We start from the raw sequence: 11,349 nt of genomic DNA, 5'->3' as shown, positions 1-11,349 counted from the left end.
TATCATGTGGTCCAGGATCATAAACAGGGAGGGAACCTAAGTGAAGTGTGAAGTCTTCAAGTTCAGACTCCATTTTGATTGGACGGAGAAGGAAGAAGGAAGACTAAAGTGTGAGGCAGGTGAGTGTTAAAACAAGGTGTTTGTGATGTTACTGTGAGAGTGTGAGTCAGTTTAGTCTCTGTGGACTGTAGAGGAAACACATGTTAGAATAAAGTCAACACTTTGATTCTTCTATGGACACAAAGTCCTGATAGGCTGAATAATACACATTCAAACTACTGGAACTAAAGAGCAGGAGCCCAGACGTTCAAATAAAGAATAACAATAATACAGAGAGAAATCAATCAAACGTATCTAAAAGCTTCTCGTCACATCATATTAGTTCTGACACAACTTGTGAATCAACTATCGGTGCGTCGTCTCCACCGTGTTCAAGAAAGGAGAAGAAAGGACTCCAGATTTCCTCAAACCTCCTAAATTTACCTTTCACAATATCACTTTCTTCTTCCACAGACCAGTTTATTGTGCTTTCTTTCAGCCACTTATTTCTACTTGCTGCCTTTATGTTCTTCCATTGTAAAGCAATAAGACGCTTTGCTTGTAACAGAAACGTGTCTATGAATGTAGATTTCTTCCTCTTCAGTGTTTAGAGGATAGAAGTGTAATAGAAATGTTTCTGCAGATGATGGCATGTTGATATTCAGGATTTTATCTCTCATACACTTCACATCCTTCCAACATGTCAGGATTAAGATGTCTCCAAATATCCAACACATTTCCATCTTTCATCAAGTGTTGGATCAGTTTTCTTGATGTGGCCTGTGTATCGTCAGAGCCTGTTGAACGTCTTTCACTGGGTCCAAAGTGTGATTGGAGTTTCATATCAGCTGCTATAAAGTGTTGCCCTGACAGCTTACAGATTAACACTAAGAAAGCATTGTAGAAATCTGATTCTTATCGTTAGGACCGTAAACGTTAATGTAATCATTTACAGATCCTTGAACAGTAATGAATCTACAAAGCTGTGACAGGCAGCAGGTATGGCATGAGACTCACTGTGAAGACGACTGCTGCTCAAGCTAACAGGAAACAGAAAAAGGCTGATCTGTTGCCTTGTGTTACATTTTGTAAATCCTGACTCTTGAGCTTCATTATGAGAAAACAGTCAATCCTAATACCTGGACTGTGTTTGGCAGAGACGAAGGTGAGCCAGGTTTTCCACCTGTGGCTCCACCTTTCCTCTTTATTCAGTCCTTCCTGCTGTCAGACAGTGTGGATTTCTCCCTGTGTGAGAAGAAGCTGTGAAGGAAAGATGATTCTCTGTCTGCTGATCCTCATCATGCAGCTGCTGTCACTCTTCATCATAGAATAGAATAGAATAGAATACTTTAATTGTCATTGCATTTAAGCACAACATAGTGAATCTAAGTAGAATGAAATTGGAGAGCTGCTCCAGTAAGGTGCCTCATTAATCATAAAAACTCATTCCACACTTCGTTCAATGCAAAACATTCACACACACACACACACACCAACACCTACACAGAGATAAAAAAACATAAAAAAAATGTAGATAATGTAAAGTGCTGAGTGTCAGTCAGTGCAAACTGCATCATTAAAAAATAAGTTTAGCTTCATTTAAAACTGTTATTGTGTTAGAAAGAAGCTGTTCCTGAATCTACTCGTCCTTGTTTTTAGACATCGTAGCGTTTCCTGAGGGCGAGAGTTCAAACAGTGAGTGACAGAGTGAGAACAGTCCTTTATGATCTTGGTGGCTTTTGAGAGCAGTCTTGTTTCTGTGATTTCCTCTAAAGAGGGAAAAGGACAGCCAACGATCTTCTGTGCTGTGTTGATGACTCTCTGTACTGAGCTTTTGTCTGCTGCCGAGCATCCAGCGTAGCACACAGTCACACAGTACATCAAGATGCTCTCTATAGTGGAGCGGTAGAAGAGCACCAGCAGCTTCTCACACAGGTTGGTTTTTTTAAGAAGTCTGAGAAAGTGCAGGCGCTGTCGTGCTTTCTTCACCACCACCGTGATGTTGTCAGTCCATGTGAGCCAGTCCCAGATGAGGGTTCCCAAGAATTTGAAGTTGTGAACAGAGTCCTCATTGATGTGCAGAGGGAGGGGGTCGGCCCCACGCTTCCTGAAGTCTATGATGAGCTCTTTAGTTTTTGCTGTGTTTGGAGTAAGATTGTGTTCTTTGCACCATGTGACCAGTCCGTGGACCTCTGCTCTGTAGGCCGACTCATCTCCTCCTGAGATAAATCCAACTAGTGTGGTGTCGGTGGTGAACTTTATGATTGTGTTGCTGGGGGGGGAGGGGATGCAGTCATGGCTGTAACCGATGAAGAGCATCCTCACATATGTCCCACTGTGCTCCAGATGGTTTAGGGCTGTGTGAAAGGCTATGGTGATGACATCATCCATCGAACTCTTTGCATTGTAGGTGAACTGATGTGGGTCTAGGTCCAGTGGGAGACTGGTTTTGATGTGCTTTAATACCAGCCTCTCAAAGCACTTCATAACTATAGAGGTGAGTGCCACAGGTCTGTAGTCATTCAGACTGCAGGGGGAGGGCTTTCTGGGATCGGGATGATGGTGGATGTTTTCAGGCAGGAAGGAATGGCAGCTTGGGCAAGAGACAGGTTGAAGATATTGGTGAACACCGCGACAAGCTGGTCAGCACATTCTTTGAGTACTTTTCCAGGTACTGGGTCTGGACCGGTAGCCTTTCTTGGGTTCACTGATCTGAGAACCCGCCTCACGTCATGCTGCTGCACTGTGATGTATGTTTACATCATACATCCTCTGTTTCTGGTGAATTTCTACAGACACATCTGAGTCAAACGAGTCGGTCTTTATAATAAACTGCAGCTTCACTTCAGCTGCTGGTTCTGTCTGTAGTTCAGACTCTTGATAATGAGAGTTCTTGGTGAAGATGTGTCTTCGTTCTCCTTTCATTGTTGTAGTGGATAAATTCTGTGTGCACGCTCCAAAGCCAGACGAGCACGAGCCTCCATTTCTAGAAAAACCTCACATGCATCTCGCCCTTCCTCATTCTCTGACAAACCCACTATCCTCAGATTATTCCTCCCACTTCAGTTCTCCATGTCGTCGGCTTTCTCTGTCAGCAGCTTCACTTGAGTTTCCAAAGTGTTTGTACGAGCCTGAAGTTGAACGATGTCGTCTTCTGTCCTGATATACGTTCCTCTGCTTCCTTCACTCTGTCTGTAACTTCTTTAATTAATGAAAATACGCCGTCTAGTTTATTTGAGACTCATTTTTCCTTCGCTTTGATTGTGTTCATGACATCTGCATCACAAAGGTTGAAGTCAACGTCTTTGTCAGACTCACAATCTTCATCATAATGTTTCATCAGGGTGCTCACAGATTTTTAGAGATTTATGGGAATCCAAGCAGATTCTGTCAGAAAAGTTTAAAGTCCTGTTGGACGTGTTGATGAAGATCCGGTTCTCTCTGTTTTCATGATTCTTGTGTTTTGAGCTCACAGTTCATGTTTCACCTCTCAGACCTGAAGATGAGTGTTTGTGTGGAGGAAGAGTTGGACCGAGCAGAACCTCCAGGATCCATCTGTCCGTCTATGAAGAGTGACCGGTCCAAAGATGAACCTCTAGACTTCAGTAGTGAACCTGGACCATCAGACACAAAGTAAGAGCACTGAGACGACTCATTCAGTGTTTGCTGGTAATTCCCCCCCAAATGCTTCGGCTGCCCCACCAAACCGACCCCGCTTCATTCCGAAAAAAAAAAAAAAAGTATATTCAAATAAATAATATTGTTACGTATTCCCATAAATGCTGCTCAGAGTGATCACAGTCCACGGCTCTTCTGCCAACAGAGCCGGTGTCTCTCTCTCTCTCTTGTACCGTGCATACAGTCAGTAGCAGCTTCTCTCAGTTAGCATCACACTACGGGCACTCCAGGCTTGTTAGTTGTTAGCATGTCGGCTAGCAACTGCTAGTAGTAGCCTCGTCCCATCGGCGGCTGCTGCCGAGTTTGTCTCTGTCCCCCCGTACCTTGGGAAGCGTCACACGGGCAGGCTACGCACCGGTTGTGAAGCGGGTTTCAACTTTCAACCCTTGCCAGCCCTGCTGTTAGTCCTGTTGGCCCACGAGCCTCACCCACCCCCGCCGACAGGATTAAACAACACACGTTAGTGAGAGGAGACTCCATAACCTGTAAATTCAGGTTAGCGCCGCCGGCCACTGTTTAACGTTACTTCCTGGGGCCAGAGCCTCCGACAGCGGCTAATCTGAGGCTGCTGGCATCTGGCAGGGAGAAACAGGGAACCCAGGCAGGATCACACGACTTTCCAAAGCACGAGAAAGTGGTTCACAATAATATAGCATCAACCAATCAGACAAGATTTATTTATTTAGTTTTATAGCGCTGTTTACAAAATTGCTTTGTCACAGACTATAAAGAAACTTTTCCCAAATTTCCCAAATTCATTGTGGTAGATATGACGGGAGGTTTGGGAAATTTGGTGGTGGGGCAAAAATGTATTTGACAGACTGACAATCTTAAACATTGGCAGATGCCAGAGGAACCACAAGCCCTTATGGGCCAGCTGACTAATCACTCTGTTCCCTGTCTAGTGTAATTCAAAAGCTAAATGACAATTTAGTCTCTTCAAGTCCTCCACATCTGCTATAGCAACAATCTGATCACTATTTATAAACCACATATAACTCCCTATATCACAGTCATGGTTACCCTCTACAGTCACGAACTTTTACATCAGTCTGCATTCTTTTGTAGCGAATTTCTTATTCAGATGTTCAAAAACGTGCATGGTTTGAAATAATACGAATCTACCTCCATTTTTTTATTTGATTATTTGTTTGCAAAAGTTAAAAATGAAGCAATGCCTTCTTGGAATTTCAAGACTGAATCGAGTGGACCGCGTCTGCGTGGTTGTTTGAAGTTGGAGATTGAAAACTGGAAGCTGACTGAGATTAAGCGAGCAAAAAAATTAATGGAGGCATCAAGCGACACAAGGGGTGAGCGGAGAAAAGAGAGAGAGAGAAATCTGAGAGCACTGTAGGCTGACGGTGAAAAATGCTGCAAACCGACTGATTTGTTTTTAAAATCAAGTGCAGTTTCATGTAGAAGAGGTAAACATGGATAACGAATGATGGCAAGACATTTTTATTATGGAACGGCTGGCTCTGATGACTTAGTTTTTTTATGCATTGGGGTTGTGCATTGATGTGTCCATGTTTTGGTGCAGTTGTTTATAGCATCACTGGGGCTCAAAAGTGTGTGTTCTTTCCGTGCGTCAAAAGTTCTATCTGCCAGTTGCGCAATATTTAGGTTTAGATTCCATTTAATATTAGATAACTAATTATAATTGGGCATTGATAAAGTTGTCCTACATCGGGGAGGTGGAGGTGGGCTTAACATGTAAAATGCCAATTACATTGTAGCTTCAAATTGAAATAGAAAATATGTTAGTAGACTGACATCAATAATTTCTTGGCCACAGAATTTGTTTTCTTCGTCAATCCAGAAAAAGAATTCCCGTTAGAGCTTTGCCAATGGAATCATGGCGAGTCTGCGATGCTTACTTCTGGGTTGGCATCATAGACTGGTAGGCATACAAAAAAAACGTTATCTCTATGGCACTCAAAACAGTAGCAGTTGGTGACCCATCAACATTTCTTACTGCCCCCCCAATCAAGGCAGTCTAGAACCGGGCCTGCTTCACACATCATTTTCATGACACACTAAATGCTGAATTCAAGATGAAAAGTATCGACACTTTGACTTTTCTCTGTGAGCGTCTGAGCTTCTCAACAGTGTCGACCAAATCTGGATGTTTTTAACAACAATCATCAAATCATTGTAGTTCTAAAGAAATGTGTTCACAGAAAGAGGAAGAGGAATCATGTCTCTGTGAAGAAGCAGCCCACCTGCTGTGTTTGGTGTCAGGACGTCCTGAAGGATCCGGTCTCTACCAGCTGTGGACACTGGTTCTGCAGACGCTGCATCACCTCATACTGGGACCAGTCTGCTTCACCAGGAGACTCCTCCTGTCCCCAGTGTGGAGGTAAGACCCAGAACAACAGCTGGACTGTGGACAGACAGTCAGAGACAAACTGTACCAAGTCACACTGAACATCTCAACATGTTAAAGCCACATTATGGAGAAATTCTCATGTTGTGTGATTTGGTGCCCCCCACAGTTTCTGAGTGCAACACCAGTGTAGTAAAAACAAATCCCAGGTGTGTAACAGTTTGTCAGACGTAATATAGGTGCTGACTACAAACACAACTCATGACATCATCACAATGTTACGTGTTGAAGTGAACACGTATGTGAGGCTGTGATCCTACAAGTGACAGAGACACCGTTCACCTGTTACAACACACCTGACCATCAACACGACTCTGAAGCTGCTGCTTTAACCTCCAAAAGTTACATCATGTTGCTTTAAACATCTCAGCTTCTACATGTCATTACATTTATTTAGAGACTTCGGAGGCATTCAGACCAAACACCAGGACAAATTACTAGATTGTCTAGATTACACACAAAGTCAATGAAAAGACCCGAAGAGACTCAAACTTTATATATTCTGATACTGATGGATTGTTATTGATCATGAAAATAATCCCAGATTGTCAAATTCTCTCCAACATTTTTCTCTTTTCAGTGAATGTTGGTCTGCAGGAGGTTTTAGATGAACATAAGATCAGTCTGAGGAGGAGATGTGAAAGTGTGACTGAAGGAAGTGATGGAACAGGAAGTGATGGAACAGGAAGTGGAACCCTCCTCAACAGGATCTACACTGAGCTCTACATCACAGAGGGACAGAGTGAAGAGGTTAATGCCCAACATGAGGTGAGGCAGCTTGAGACAGCTTCCAAGAAGAAGACCTTCAGTGAAACTTCAATCAAGTGTTGCGACATCTTTAAAGCCTCACCTGACCAACAGAGACGCATCAGAGTCGTTCTGACCAACGGCGTCGCTGGAGTTGGAAAAACCTTCTCGGTGCAGAAGTTCACTCTGGACTGGGCAGAGGGCTCCGAAAACCAAGATGTCAGTCTGCTGGTTCTGCTGTCGTTCAGGGAGCTGAACCTGATCAGAGATGAGCAGTACAGTCTTCTCAGGCTGCTCCATGTTTTCCATCCAACATTACAGAAGGTGACAGCAGAGAAGCTCGCTGTCTGTAAACTTCTCTTCATCCTTGACGGCCTGGATGAAAGCAGACTTTCACTGGATTTCAACAACCATGAGGTCGTGTCTGATGTCACACAGAAGTCATCAGTCAGCTTGCTGCTGACAAACCTCATCCAGGGGAAGCTGCTTCCCTTCGGCTCTCGTCTGGATCACTTCCCGACCTGCAGCGGCCAATCAGATCCCTCCTTCATGTGTCAACAGGGTAACAGAAGTACGAGGCTTTACTGACGTCCAGAAGGAGGAGTACTTCAGGAGGAGGTTCAGTGATGAAGATCTGTCCAGCAGAATCATCTCACACATCAAGACCTCCAGGAGCCTCCACATCATGTGTCTGATCCCAGTCTTCTGCTGGATCACTGCTACAGTTCTGGACCACATGTTGACTACAGACCAGAGAGGAGAGCTGCCCAAGACCCTGACTGACATGTACTCACACTTCCTGCTGGTTCAGACAAAGAGGAAGAAGCAGAAGTACCATGAGGGACGTGAGACGAGTCCACAGGAGCTGACGGAGGCTGACAGGGAAGTTCTTCTGAAGCTGGGGAGGCTGGCGTTTGAACATCTGGAGACAGGAAACATCATGTTCTACCAAGAAGACCTGGAGTGCTGTGGTCTTAATGTCACAGAGGCCTCGGTGTACTCAGGAGTTTGTACAGAGATCTTCAGAAGAGAGAGTGTGATCTTCCAGAAAACAGTCTACTGCTTTGTTCATCTGAGCGTTCAGGAGTTTCTGGCTGCAGTCTACATGTTCCACTGTCACACCAACAGGAACACAGAGGTGGTGAAGGACTTCCTGAGATGTTGGAGGTATGAAAGTGACTCGTCCCTGGATGACTTCCTGGAAAGAGCCATGGAGAAATCCCTGGACAGTAAAAATGGCCACCTGGACCTGTTTGTTCGCTTCCTTCATGGCCTCTCTCTGAAGTCCAACCAGAGACTCTTAGCTGGTCTGCTGGGTCAGACAGACAACAGTCCAGAAATCATCCAGACAGCCATCAACAACCTGAAGTGGATAAACAGTGATAAGATCTCTCCTGACAGAAGCATCAACATCTTTCACTGTCTGACAGAGATGAACGACCACTCAGTCCATCAGGAGATCCAAGAGTTCCTGAAGTCAGAGAACAGATCAGAGAAGGAACTCTCTGTGATCCACTGCTCAGCTCTGGCCTACATGCTGCAGATGTCAGAGGAGGTTCTGGATGAGTTGGACCTGAAGATATACAACACATCAGACCAGGGACGATGGAGACTGATTCCAGCTGTGAGGAACTGTAGAAAGGCTGTGTAAGTCCAGATGTTTTAAACATGATGAAGTGAGGTAAAGCTGAAGCCTTCAGTATTAAAGATCAACACTTTACACACATGAATAATATAAAACCTCAACACTATACAAGTTTACCAAAACAAGTATTAAATCTGCTGATTGAATAAATGATCATCACCAAGCTCAGAGTAGAAATGACATGAAGTCGTCTTGTTTCCAAAACATTACTCTAAATTATTACCCATAAAATGATAATAACACAATGTTTAGTTGTAATTCTTGTGTTTGTGCAGTGGGAGGCATTAAATGGATGAAATGGGAGATGAAAAGCAGATGGAGCGACAGAATAAAATGCATCAAAGATTGCACAAACACATAAGTGAGGTAAATACATACGAGTGCAGTTCCAACCTACAGTGACTTCACAGTTCACTGATCATCATGTGAACATGAAGCTGAACCAATATAAATCACAGCAGCCTGTAAACTAACACTTGACACGTTTACGTCTCACTTATTTCAACACTTTTGTCCTAAACTGTCATTTCTTCTTTATTATTTCCCTCAAGGACACTTCAACATGTATTTCTGTTTATTTATATGGCACTTTAAAAGCACTCACATCAGTTTATCGGACACAAATAAAACAGCACAACAATGAAAGAGTCACAAGAAAAGTATTACAGGGACAATTACAAATATAAATATAAAGACAGCAGAATGAAGAAAACGGACAAACACAAATATGTCAAACCAAAATAAAACAAAGATTAAATCATCAGAATCAGCCGTTAAAAGACGTTTTATACAGGTGTGTTTGGAGGGGGATTTAAAAAGTTTCAAACTACAAACCTTGTGATCGCTGACTGAGCAGCTCAGGCCGAACAGCTGACCAGCTGAGCTACAGCTGCTCATGTTCATGTGCTTTGTGATGCAAAATATGTAGAGTCTGTTTTCATAGTAAAGAGTCAGATTTTATCTGATTTAAATGTTTTATTATCTGTATTTACAGACTGACTCGCTGTCAACTCTCAGAGCCTCAGTGTGAAGTCGTCGCCTCAGCTCTGAAGTCCAACCCCTCACATCTGACACATCTGGACCTGAGTCAGAACGACCTGAATGATTCAGGAGTGAAGCTGCTGTGTTCTGGAGTGGAGAGTCCAAACTGTCGACTGGAGACTCTGAGGTCAGTTTAGTTTTTTTTCTCTGTGTTTATTAAATTCAAATCTAGAACATAAGATTTAGATTTCCCTCCATTCAAACACACACACACACACACACACACACACAGCTCAGTATGATCAGTGATGATGATGATGGAGGATGAAGCTCACAATCAGTCAGCTGTGTGTTGATGGAGATGACAGTGGTGATGAAGATCTGTGCTTTGATTACAGCTTTCTATGTATGTGAGACAGAGCTCCTCATTTGTGTTGAAGGTGAATTGATGGTGCAGAACTTTTCTGTTTGGTGGTTGAAGTCTGGTGTGTGATTAAAATGACGTCCCAGGCTGCTTAGAGTCCGTACATCCAACAACAATTCCCACAATTCCTTGGGAACAATCCCATAATTCTTCTGCAGTTTCCTTCAGGTCATGTCCTCAGCCAGTAGGAATGAGATGGATCGGTGCTGGAACTCTGAAATGATTCTTTAGAGTAACTGTGGTCCGTTGTGCACCAAGAGGCAGGTTCAGAGTTCACCTGGCTCTTATGCTCACTGTGCCTGCAGCGTACAGAAGCAGGATGTTGGATTCACTTCTGTTTGCAAATCCACTCAACTGGTTTTCTTTAAGAGCTGTTGGCTCTGATATTTGTAGAAAGAAGCTCAGTGGTACGACGTGTTGTCTGAACACATCTGGAGCTCAAAGTGTTCACAGCTGTTCTAAACAGCCAAAGGTGGAGTGAAGAGCTGCTGGAGACACAACAATGGTTTAAATATGGAGAAGACGTGTCACATGTTCAGACAGTCTCTGCTGAAGACGTTCATAGTGTTTCACTCAGCTGTTCATATGAACAGTGACAGAAATAGTTGTGTAACAAATGAACAAAGAGCTGAGAGAGAAGTTCAAACCCCGCCTCCTTTCTCACCTCCACTCAGGTGACCAATCACACAGTGAGGTGTGTGTGTTAATGTTGGACACAGACCGTCCTGATGTGACATCAGAAAGGTGTAAAAATCTAAATCTGTCAATAGAAAGTGTTGAATCTTTGAAAAAGGAGCTTTGATGATGTTAAAGTCACGCTGGACAAAAGACACATGGATGTAATTTAATGTCATTTATGATTGAACACACTGCACGTGTTGACTGTCTGAAACTCTGAAGACAAACTTTAGAACATTGAAGATATTACACTGCTGATGTCAGTTATAAATGTGACACCATTATTTCACACATGTTGTTGTTTTCACATGTTTAAATCACATTTTCATATGTATTTTAAAGTTTGAGCTGGTGCAGGAGGTTGAGCGGTACCGGCTAGAGATAGGAGGGCTCACCTCCACGCACAGTCTGGGCTCTGGAACCCAACTCCTTGAGAGAGGCCGGACTCTCTTCTACTCTGGAGTTGCCCGCGGTGAGAGGCGGCGAGCTGGAGTGGGCTTGCTTTTAGCTCCTCAGCTCAGCCGCCCATGCGTTGGAGTTTACCCTGGTGAACGAGAGGGTCGCTTACCTGCGCCTTCGGATCAGGGATAGGTCTCTCACTGTTGTCTCGGCTTATGGGCGGAACAGCAGTGCAGAGTACCCGGCCTTCTTGGAGTCCCTGGGAGGGGTACTGGAGAGTGCTCCAACCGGGGACTCCATTTTTCTACTGGGGGACTTCAACGCTCATGTGGGCAGCGACAGTGTTACCTGGAGGGGTGTGATTGGGAGGAA

The 11,349-nt window shown here is 43.9% G+C and overlaps 1 pseudogene; it reads left to right on the top strand.

Annotated features, from left to right (window-relative positions):
* The window catches only part of LOC115595759 (NACHT, LRR and PYD domains-containing protein 12-like), an 82,637-nt pseudogene continuing 71,288 nt past the window's right edge, over window positions 1–11,349 (top strand).

Source organism: Sparus aurata, chromosome 14, assembly GCF_900880675.1.
Source record: "Sparus aurata chromosome 14, fSpaAur1.1, whole genome shotgun sequence".
NCBI lineage: Eukaryota > Metazoa > Chordata > Actinopteri > Spariformes > Sparidae > Sparus > Sparus aurata.
The sequence above is the reverse complement of the archived record's forward strand: the minus strand, read 5'-3'. Positions and strand labels throughout refer to the sequence as shown.